The sequence below is a fragment of the Crocuta crocuta genome, unplaced genomic scaffold, assembly GCF_008692635.1.
Source record: "Crocuta crocuta isolate KB4526 unplaced genomic scaffold, BGI_CrCroc_1.0 scaffold467, whole genome shotgun sequence".
In the NCBI taxonomy this organism is placed as follows: Eukaryota; Metazoa; Chordata; class Mammalia; order Carnivora; family Hyaenidae; genus Crocuta; species Crocuta crocuta.
The window spans coordinates 2,800,129-2,809,578 of NW_027530632.1; the positions used below are offsets into that span (position 1 = coordinate 2,800,129).

Consider the following 9,450-nt stretch of genomic DNA (forward strand, 5'->3'; position numbering starts at 1 on the left):
ATTTATGATTCTCTTTCTAATCTTTGCACTATCCTAGGGATTGTTTTTCTTTTTCATCTCAAAGTCAGAACCTGTTTCATTATCTTCTCTGACTAGATGAGCCATTCTGACCTAAAGCCTGAAGTTTTTCCTCTGTTCTTGCTATTATTATGATTTTTTGGAAATTAGTGCTTATGTTACTAATGGATCTATCACAGCTGCTCACTCAGGAAATGAACCAGTGAGCCTTTGTGCTGTCCTGGACAACTGCTCTGTCCCAGGGGACTCGGCTACAGGAGGGAGCTGTAGAAATTGAAAACACAGTTCCTGGCTGGGTTTTCCAGCTTTGTTGCCAAAAAAGAAAAAAAAAAAAACTCAGATAAACTCATTGCAAGAAAAGCCAATAACTCAAGAGACAAGGTTTTGGAAAAAAGAAAGGGAGACATTTATTTTGAGTTCAGCCAGCCGGAGAGGCGGCAGAACCCAAGTTTTAACAAGCACCCTCTCCACCCACAGATGGAAACCTAGAGTTTTATGAGGGGGAATGTGCCAGAGAACAGGCAGAGAGCGTGTGGTCTTGGGTGGGGGGTTGGTGTGTGTTCAGCACAGGGTCATGGGCGGAGAAGGGGAGATGTTGGGCGTGGCCTCCCAGGCATTCCGTTGTTATAAGGGCTTTTCTGGTCTGGCAAGTAGAAAGTTCCCATCACTGCAAAACATCTTCATTAATGCCTCAAGAAAGTGCGATCAGAAATATGCCCAATGGGTTTTAATGACAGCATGAGTTAAGCGGGCTCATCTATTTCTGGCTTTAACTGTTGGGGTCTAAAGTTGACTGCTGGAGGCCGGCTCCGGCATGTCCAGGGGTCCCTGAAGGATGGACGGTGTCGGCGAGAGAGCCCTGGAGATTCTTTCTGGTCACCAGGCAGGCATCTTTGCTCTGACTGGGGCTCAACTTTATTTTATCATTAAGTGTTTGGGGGACGGCACAGAAGTGGCATTTGCCTTAGACAATCGTTTCTGATAACAAACTTCTTTGATATGTAAGAAATTTCCCAGAACATAGATATGTAGAAGACTCATGCATAACGTCTACAATAGTGATTGAGGTAGGGGATTTAGATTCCTATCCTATGGGGAAGGAAGGTGTCTTTAGCATACCAGACAAAGTTTTCAGCATAAAAAGGGTGAAGTTACTTCTCTGTGGGCAGGTGTCAACAGCTTGTTTGTTTAAGGTGGAGGTATCAAGAAAAACAGGTCTTTCAGGGAACACCTCTGCTCTAATAATCACAAAAGAAGTTCCTCAATATGTTCCTTCACAGGCAGCAATCAGCATATAAAAGGCCAGAAAATGCTCTAAGCAGAAACAAATGGGTGGGGGTGGATATTTGCCCTTAACTCTAAATTAGGCTCTTAGTCTCAGGGCCAGACTCAATTGTCTTTGATATGCAAGGTCCATAGGAAGAGGCTTTTTACAGTCATCCACAGAGCTTTCATCTAAAAGCTCTTTTGTGAAGGCAGGAATATGCTTTTCCTTATGAGGTATCTGTGTTTGGAATATTCTGAGGCCTGGTCAATACCAGCAGCCTCATTTCCAACATGAGCCAGTAGTAGCAGAAGGCGATACCAGTTTTCGTCTCTCATGGCAGGAGCTGTGCAAACACTGCCATTTCCTTGCTGTGACTGCCATCCAGAGAGGCCGGTGCGGCTCCCGGCAGTTGACCTCAGCGTAATATTGATGTGATTCTCGAATAAGGTAATTGAGTAGAGAGTTTAAGGAGCTACAAAGGTAGGGAAAGGGTTAAAGGAAGGGAAAAGGCAAAGCACGAGGAATAAAAGAGCTGAGGTTCAGTGACCACCCTTGAGTCTGAAAGGGTAGAGGGAAGGAGTGGTTTCCAGGATGTAGAAAGAACCGTGGACCCTACCTGGGTCAAGATCTCTAGGAGAGGGCTAGATGCAGGGGTCGCGCCCTTCAGTAGAGGAACTTGGCCACTGTTGAGTGGTGGCCAGCTGGAGGAATAGATACCTGAGCCTTGTTCTTCCACATTCCCATCTCCTGCCACTGCCTCTCATAGACTGAACCCTCAAAGCCCGGGCGGAAAAGATAGCAATTGCATCCAGAGGGACAAACAGGATATTTGCCTGAAGTTCCTATCACAGTTAATTTGCATCATCTGATTTTGCGGAAAATGTTAGAGAAAAACATACCCGTATATGTTTATTCATTTTACTTACAAGCTTTGTGGGGCGCCTGGGTGGCTTAGTCGGTTAAGCGTCCGACTTTCGCTTAGGCCATGATCTCGCGGTTCGTGGGTTCGAGCCCCGCATCGGGCTCTGTGCTGACTGCCAGCTCAGAGCCTGGAGCCTGTTTCAGTCTGTGACTCCCTCTCTCTCTGACCCTCCCCTGCTCACGCTGTCTCTCTCTCTCCTAGAAATAAATAAAACATTAAAAAAAAAATTTACTTACAAGCTTTGTTTCCTCACTTGTTAAAAGAACCGTTTATTCTTTTTTTTTTTTTTGCATTTTTCAATCTGTGCTTGACTGTCCCTCTTGNTGTTTCAATTTCTTAATCTTAGTTTTTATCAGAATACAATCTTTCCTAGTGTTACATTCTTTCAGTTGTTGCCAGGTGAACGAACTGGGGAGTCCTTGAAGGCTCTTGGTCTCATCATAGTACATATTCAAGGACTGCCACGCAGCACAGTGGATGAGAAACACAAATGGGAAAGTTTATTAAAACAAAAAGTACACCCTTGAGATTTCAAAGCTGAGGAGAGACAGAGAGAGAGAGAGAGGAAGGGGGGAGAGTGAGTGAGCAGGAGCATGCTTGGAAGAGATCTGTGCACCTTAGGGACTGGGTTTCTATCTTTTATTGACAGTGGTTAACTAGGGGGCAGAATATTTATTACTCTTTCTTCCTTATTTGGTCACAGGTTTTCTGTCATGGCATCCGCCATCTTGGGCCTGTGCGGTTTGATCCAGCTCCTTGTGAAGTGCTACCAAGACAGGCCTCTGACCTTCCCCATAGTTGACCAGGACTCCTTGGTGTTGACCTCCAGGTATCCTATTAGAGCCTAACTAATTGCCTACTGTAACATTTCTTCCTCAAGGACTCTGGGCCCTTAAAACCCTTAAGGGAAGATGGGTAATGGTCTATCTTCCGTAACTACTTCATGCTGGTGTGGGACCAGCACCCTGCCAGAGAGCTCCAGAAGTTCTTGCTGTCTACGTTTTAGGAAACCTGGATGGACAGTGGGGAGTAGAAGGAAGTTTTGACTCAGTCTAGTGGGTCTTGATAGTCATTTGTTTCAGGGCTGCTGTGGACCACCGTCTGGAGATTTTTCTGGTTGAGGTGAGAAAAAATACATTTTGTTAGTAACTTTAGGATACAAGGCCCAAACAGGAGAATAAGGAGTGTGGTTATTAAGGGTCCCACAAGAAGATGTAACGATGAAAGGCCTGGAAGCCAGGAAAACAAGGAGTCCCACCAGGGGGAGGAGGAGGTGGCGGTGTGTTCATGAGGCACTGTGGTCCACTTAGTTACTGGCCCAATGATCTAGAAGGTTTCTGTAACCTCTCCAGATAAATTGATCCATACACAGCACAATGTATTAATCACTGTGTAGACTCCCCTGAGTTTTGTAAGAATATAGTCAAGGGCCTCTTGTAGCCAAGTGGCTTGCTGCCTGATTTCATCTTCATGGATTCTTCTTTCCCATGAGGAGTTAATATAGGTAGCATGTGGTGTTAGCTAGCCATCATGTAGACTCTGTTTTGTTTAGTAAGCAACCAGATAATTAATAAGAGGCACTTCTATGGAAACAAAAGAAAAACATAGGCTAATGGNNNNGCTCAGAGCCTGGAGCCTGTTTCAGTCTGTGACTCCCTCTCTCTCTGACCCTCTCCTGCTCACGCCGTCTCTCTCTCTCCTAGAAATAAATAAAAAACATTTAAAAAAAAATCTAAAAAAAATTTTTTTTAAATATTTTATTTATTTCCAAGGGAGAGAGCATGAGCAAGGGAGGGTCAGAGAAAGAGGGAGACACAGAATGCGAAACAGGCTCCAGGCTTTGAGCTGGCTGTCAGCACAGAGCCCGACACAGGGCTCGAACCCACAAACCACGAGATCATGACCTGAGCCAAAGTCAGACGCCCAACCGACTGAGCCACCCAGGCGCCCCTGCCCCTGAGATTTCTAAATGTCACAGTCAAAGCATCCTCAGATGGAGTGAGAGTAGGCAGTGGCATTCGGGTGGGTTTTTCCGGTTTGTAAATCAGTGTCTCTGGTGATTTTGTTTGGCCCACACAACAACAGGCGCAAAGATTGTCTAAACATGGGCGTTGTGGCCTTTTTTCCAAAGTTGACCTTAAATTTGTCCAGCTTCAGTTTGCAGAGCATCAGGAAAAAGTTTTAGTTTTTTAATGACTTTAATTCAAGACAGTGGAAGATTAGAAACTGTAGTGTGGGAGGGCCATAGCCAGATAGTTGAGGAAACCAAGAGAGTGTAGAATGTAGTCTAGTTTATACTAAGCAGTATTAAAATCTAATATCTGCAAAGACGTGTGATTGAAACATTTTTCTCTCTATAGTTACCCTGGTTTTTATTGAAGATAGCCAAATCAAAGCTGATTGGTAAAACAAGCCCAGTTTAAACAAATTTGGCTGAATTATTTACATAAGCTCAGCAAGAATAGTGATCGGCCATACAAGCTGTTAAAAACTTGCTTTACTGGAATTTTTCATAAGGAATCTCTAGATTGAACGTTTAATAGGCTCTCAAGGCCAGAGCCAAGCCAAATAATTATCATCAGACTTGCCTGCAATACCTATAGATTTGGGTGAATTCCTCTTCTTGAGGTCTGCAAAATATATTGAGGTTCCTGCACCTTCCATGAAATGACATTCTTTACTCCCCTGGGAAGGCAGCTGGGTACCAGGCCAACATTTCCAGGGGGTTCCATTGGCCCCATAATGTCAACCTTAATTCCCTAAAGCTGTCTGGTTGTATCTGAGTCTATGCATTTCACTCAAATATGATATTCCAGTCAAAGCCTTGGTATAATAACCAGTTTCCAATGGTATCCCGTTATAAGGGGAAAAGATTCTCACTGAACTTAGGCAAATAATAATATTGCCGTGAAAGAAAGAACACTGAGAATTTCTAAATTTCACAGGGTTCAGGTAGGGGGAAAAGATCAATGTTTTAGTTTGTTCACAAAGGATTATTTTATCATATTTCTGTGAGTCACAGATATCTTAAGAGAAAACTTTTTTAAATCTACAAGAGCAAATGTCAGAGAACCAGAAATATTTCAAATAAGAGTCAAAAAAATATAATCATCTTCCTCAATTCATTTAGTCCTATGTTATTATTTCTTGTTCTGTTTGAATGCAGCTTTCCCATTAGTTCTGGAAATTCTTACTCAGCTTTGTTTTAAAATCTTAAAGATACTAGAAATCTGTATTTGTCAAAAGTCCTTTCTTTGAATCTCCTTGAGGATGAAACACATTTTGCAAGAGCATCAGAACAATAACTATAAATGAGGAAAAAACCCTCAGAAACAGACTTGGTTAAAGATCTGATGAGAATTCATTATAATGCAGTTGGCAAGGAAATCTAGTTATTTCTGTGACAGGTAACATTCTAATAATTAGAATGTCAAGTGATAACCTTACACCAGAACCTATTAAAACTTGAGGAATCTCCTATATTTTCTGGAACAGTTATAGCATTTATCCATACAATACAACTGAAGGCTTATCATTATTTGCTTGACAATGTTTTCCATGTAACTTAGCATCCCAAATACACAAGTGTAGTCGAAAAGACTTCATTTACCATTCAAACCTCAAGAAATTTGTTAATTTGGGGGAGACAAGGGAGAGGTGGGTTATTGTGTAGGTTATTTCACTGTCACTAACGGAATCACTACAATCTATTTGCTCAATGGAATCTCTTTCTGTATGGGGGCCATTGTGTACATTAGCATGGATGTTGACTATAGTATAGTATTAATAAACTCTTGTCATAGACTGCATTTAATGTAACTGGCAATGAGGCAGCAGAGGAAAGGGTCTATATCTGCAGGCAGCTTGACCTAGAATGAAACAACACATTCCTAAGCTCACTCTTATATGGAAAAGCAAAGGACTGTTGTCCATAGGTGCTTTGAAGTGACAAAAAACACATCAGTGCCCATTGTGGGCACCTTACAATGTTCTGAAAAATCACTGATTTCTGCCAAATGCCACAGCCTGAGACACAGCCTGAGAGCCTCCGAGCATGAGAGACAAACACCCACAATATTGCAGAGAAAGAGAAAGAGAGAGAAGAACCATTGGCTCAGTTGTGATCACGTGACATTTGGCCTGAGACAGAGCATCCAAGCATGGGAGATGATCACCCACAATCCCGCAGCGACAGAGAGCCAGGGGGAAGAATCACTGGTTTCGTTGTGATCATGTGACGTTTGGTGTCACATACTAGTCATATTGCAAGACATCGCTCGTTTACAAAGTTAAAATTTATTAGAAATGTTTGCTCATCTTCCAGAACACTCATGGAACAAGTTACTCTCAATCCAAGGTTTTACTGTATTCCTTAAAGTCCCCGTCCAGAGATAGACTGACCAGACCGTTAGCTCCAATTATCATAGCCGTTAACCCTGGGAAAGGAACGAGGGAGAAAACCCCCATACAAGAGTCAGGCAACATTCATACAGTTCTCTCCAGATCTATTCCAGATCTGACACACAAAAGAAGAAGCAAACAAAGAGGAAACAAATGACTCAGGAAAAACAGAGAGAGGCATGTATGCAATCTTGGCAGAAACTGTTTCTGAAAGAGACAAAGGGGGTGGCACATACGGAACAGGAAAGAACATAGAGAAGGTGGCAGATTAACAGAAGTAGAAGGGTCTGGAGCAGCTGAACTGATGAGGGATTGAGGGGTAGAGGGGGAGAAGAGGGGTGCTATCAGGCCCTCTAAAAGAATATGGACGAATCAGGGTTTTATGGGTATAGGGCCATAAAGGTCTGACCATATGGGATTTTGGTCCATTGTACAGAAGGGATCAAGTTGTAATATGGCATTATAGTTAAGGCTGCTATTTTTTTTTTCCGTCAGACTTCCCTGCCCTCTAGTTTATATTGAGGCCAGTAGTGTTATAAGAGAAGTAGACTTGGGGAGGAAGTATACAAGGTCTTGGGGTCCAACTATTTCCAGTTTCTCAAAATGCATCCTAAGGAAGTGTTGGAGGAGATCGAGAATGAGTTACCCATATAGAGGAAAGATAGTAACAGTCTCCTGGTCTAGAGGCGTCCCTGCTGAACTGGAAGAGTGTTGCCTTGGATGGTCTGGTCCCCAGGGACATTTCCTTGGAACCATCAAATGATCATCCTTGGTTCAGGCAGGTGTCCCTCACCTGCAGACCCCTTCAGCCTATCGTGTTTACAGAAGGGGGAACCTCTGCCCGTCCTTCCTTTCCATCAACATGAGTTTCCTCGGGAGACAGGAAGAGTCTTCCTTGCACTGAGATTGCATTTAATCTGGTGAACCAGCAGTTTTTATTTCGTTTTTTAGGCATTGTAATGAGAGCTGATTTTAGTGTCCCAAGATACCCCTTAGAGGAGAATCTTTGGAGACAGAATTAGAATTTTCCATTGTCTTCAGGAAGAGTTGACTCCTGTAAAAAGGAGCAACTAAACCAGGGCTCACATTGTTTGTTTCTAAGAGGGGACTCCGACCCTCTCCTGGAGAACCTCGATAGAAGCCCAGAATCCTATTACCGCAAGTGAGTGAATTCTCTCCCAGGATCTTGCTAGGACCTTAGTTAGGAACTCTGGCTCGTAGAGCTCCGATGGTGGGCGGATCCTGGGCATCCCCAGCCTGCTGTCCACTTACCCCGTCACCACAGCAATGGCTACCAGGCCGTGTGTTGATTTGGCTGGCCCTGGTGTCCCACGGCTTGCGCGTCATCCAGGTGTCCCAGGAATGGCGGCCTTCCTGAAGACCCCATAGGAATGACATGAGAACAATGTCTGATAAGTAACCCTGAAGTCCTTGGGTGGATTCCTCGGGAATGGACATTGTCATGACTCCAAGATCTCTGAATATTTCATTCCCCTCATTCTGATAGGCCTCTCAACAGTTGGTGGCATACAATGGCCACCAGGGACAGGGGTCCCTTTGATGGTCTAAATATTTCTGGTCTGACCAACAGAAATCTTTTGATACCTTCTACTTTGCAGCCATTGCAGATGGAACTAACTTCTATTTTCCAATTCTCTGAATCCCTGATTGCTTGAGTTGAATGGCATCCAATTAAGTGGTGAATAAGGCAAACACATGGGGGAAAAAATCTCATTGGGCAGGGTCCCTTGCTAAGAAGTAAAATGGCTTATAGCCAATTTTATGGTGACCCGCACAAACAGTGTGAGTTATAGGATCTCTGTAATGGGTGGCGGAACATTCTGTAGGTCTCTACAGGAGAATGTGGAAGTAGGTATGAGAGGAAGCATGGGGAGGGATTAGGGCATTCCATTACCCAGGAGACGTGAAACAGAGCTCTGGGCGCTGCACAGCATAAGGGCAAGCCTCCGATCAGGATTGCCTTTCAAAGCCAACCCTCTCGGAAATGGAAAGAAATTTTATCTTCCCCTTAAGTAGTTATTGTCGTGCCTTACAGATTTTTTTTAAATGTTAGCAAAAAATAAAGAAAACCATCGTTGGAAATAAGATTTCTTTCTATTTCTGAATGTGATGCCGTGATATTTAGGAACTGCAGCCCAGTTCGTTTTCTTTCGAGTTCTGCATTGGCTTATTTTAACAGGACAAGGTAACGCTTGTCATAAGATGTACATAGCCTCATGCTAACTGTTTGGTCTAAAGTGTTTAGCTATCAAGCAGATTCCTTAGTGAGACCAAATCTTTTGTCACTGAAGTGTTCTGAGCTACGCTTTGATGTTTTTTTTTTTTTTAATTTTTTTTAATGTTTTATTTATTTCTAGGAGAGAGAGAGACAGCATGAGCAGGGGAGGGTCAGNAAGAGAAAAAATATTTGTGAAAACAACTTTCACCTTCTGGGATCTACTTTTTAAGTTTTCTATCAACTGCAGTCTCCGACTACATGTACTAGGCCTCTAGAAGCTACTGTTAAACTGAACCAATTTGATAGGAGTACCTATCTATAGGGCTTGTTTTCCGAAGAGCATTGTTGTTGTTTTTAAATTTTATTTCTTTACGTAATCTCTACAGCCAACATAGGGCTCAAACTCATGACCCTGAGATTAAGGGTCGCATGCCCTTCTGACTGAGCCAGCCAAGCACCTCAAGAGCTTTGTGTAGAGTAGCAAAATTATAAGCCTACCTCAGCATGCTGTAAAGCTGTTCAAAAAGCAACTCCCTGAGGCTCTTGGGTGGCTCAGTCAGTTGAGCGACTGACTCTTGGTTTTGGCTCAGGTCATGGTCTCCT

At 43.2% G+C, this 9,450-nt stretch overlaps 1 long non-coding RNA gene across 2 annotated transcripts in view; it reads left to right on the top strand.

The window, feature by feature from the left end:
* The window catches only part of LOC144235125 (uncharacterized), a 146,360-nt gene that overhangs the window by 103,329 nt on the left and 33,581 nt on the right, over positions 1-9,450 (top strand). For both annotated transcript variants that reach the window (XR_013336147.1, XR_013336146.1), the window contains exon 4: positions 2,911-3,036. This is a non-coding gene — a long non-coding RNA (uncharacterized LOC144235125). The remainder of the gene's footprint in view (positions 1-2,910; positions 3,037-9,450) is intronic.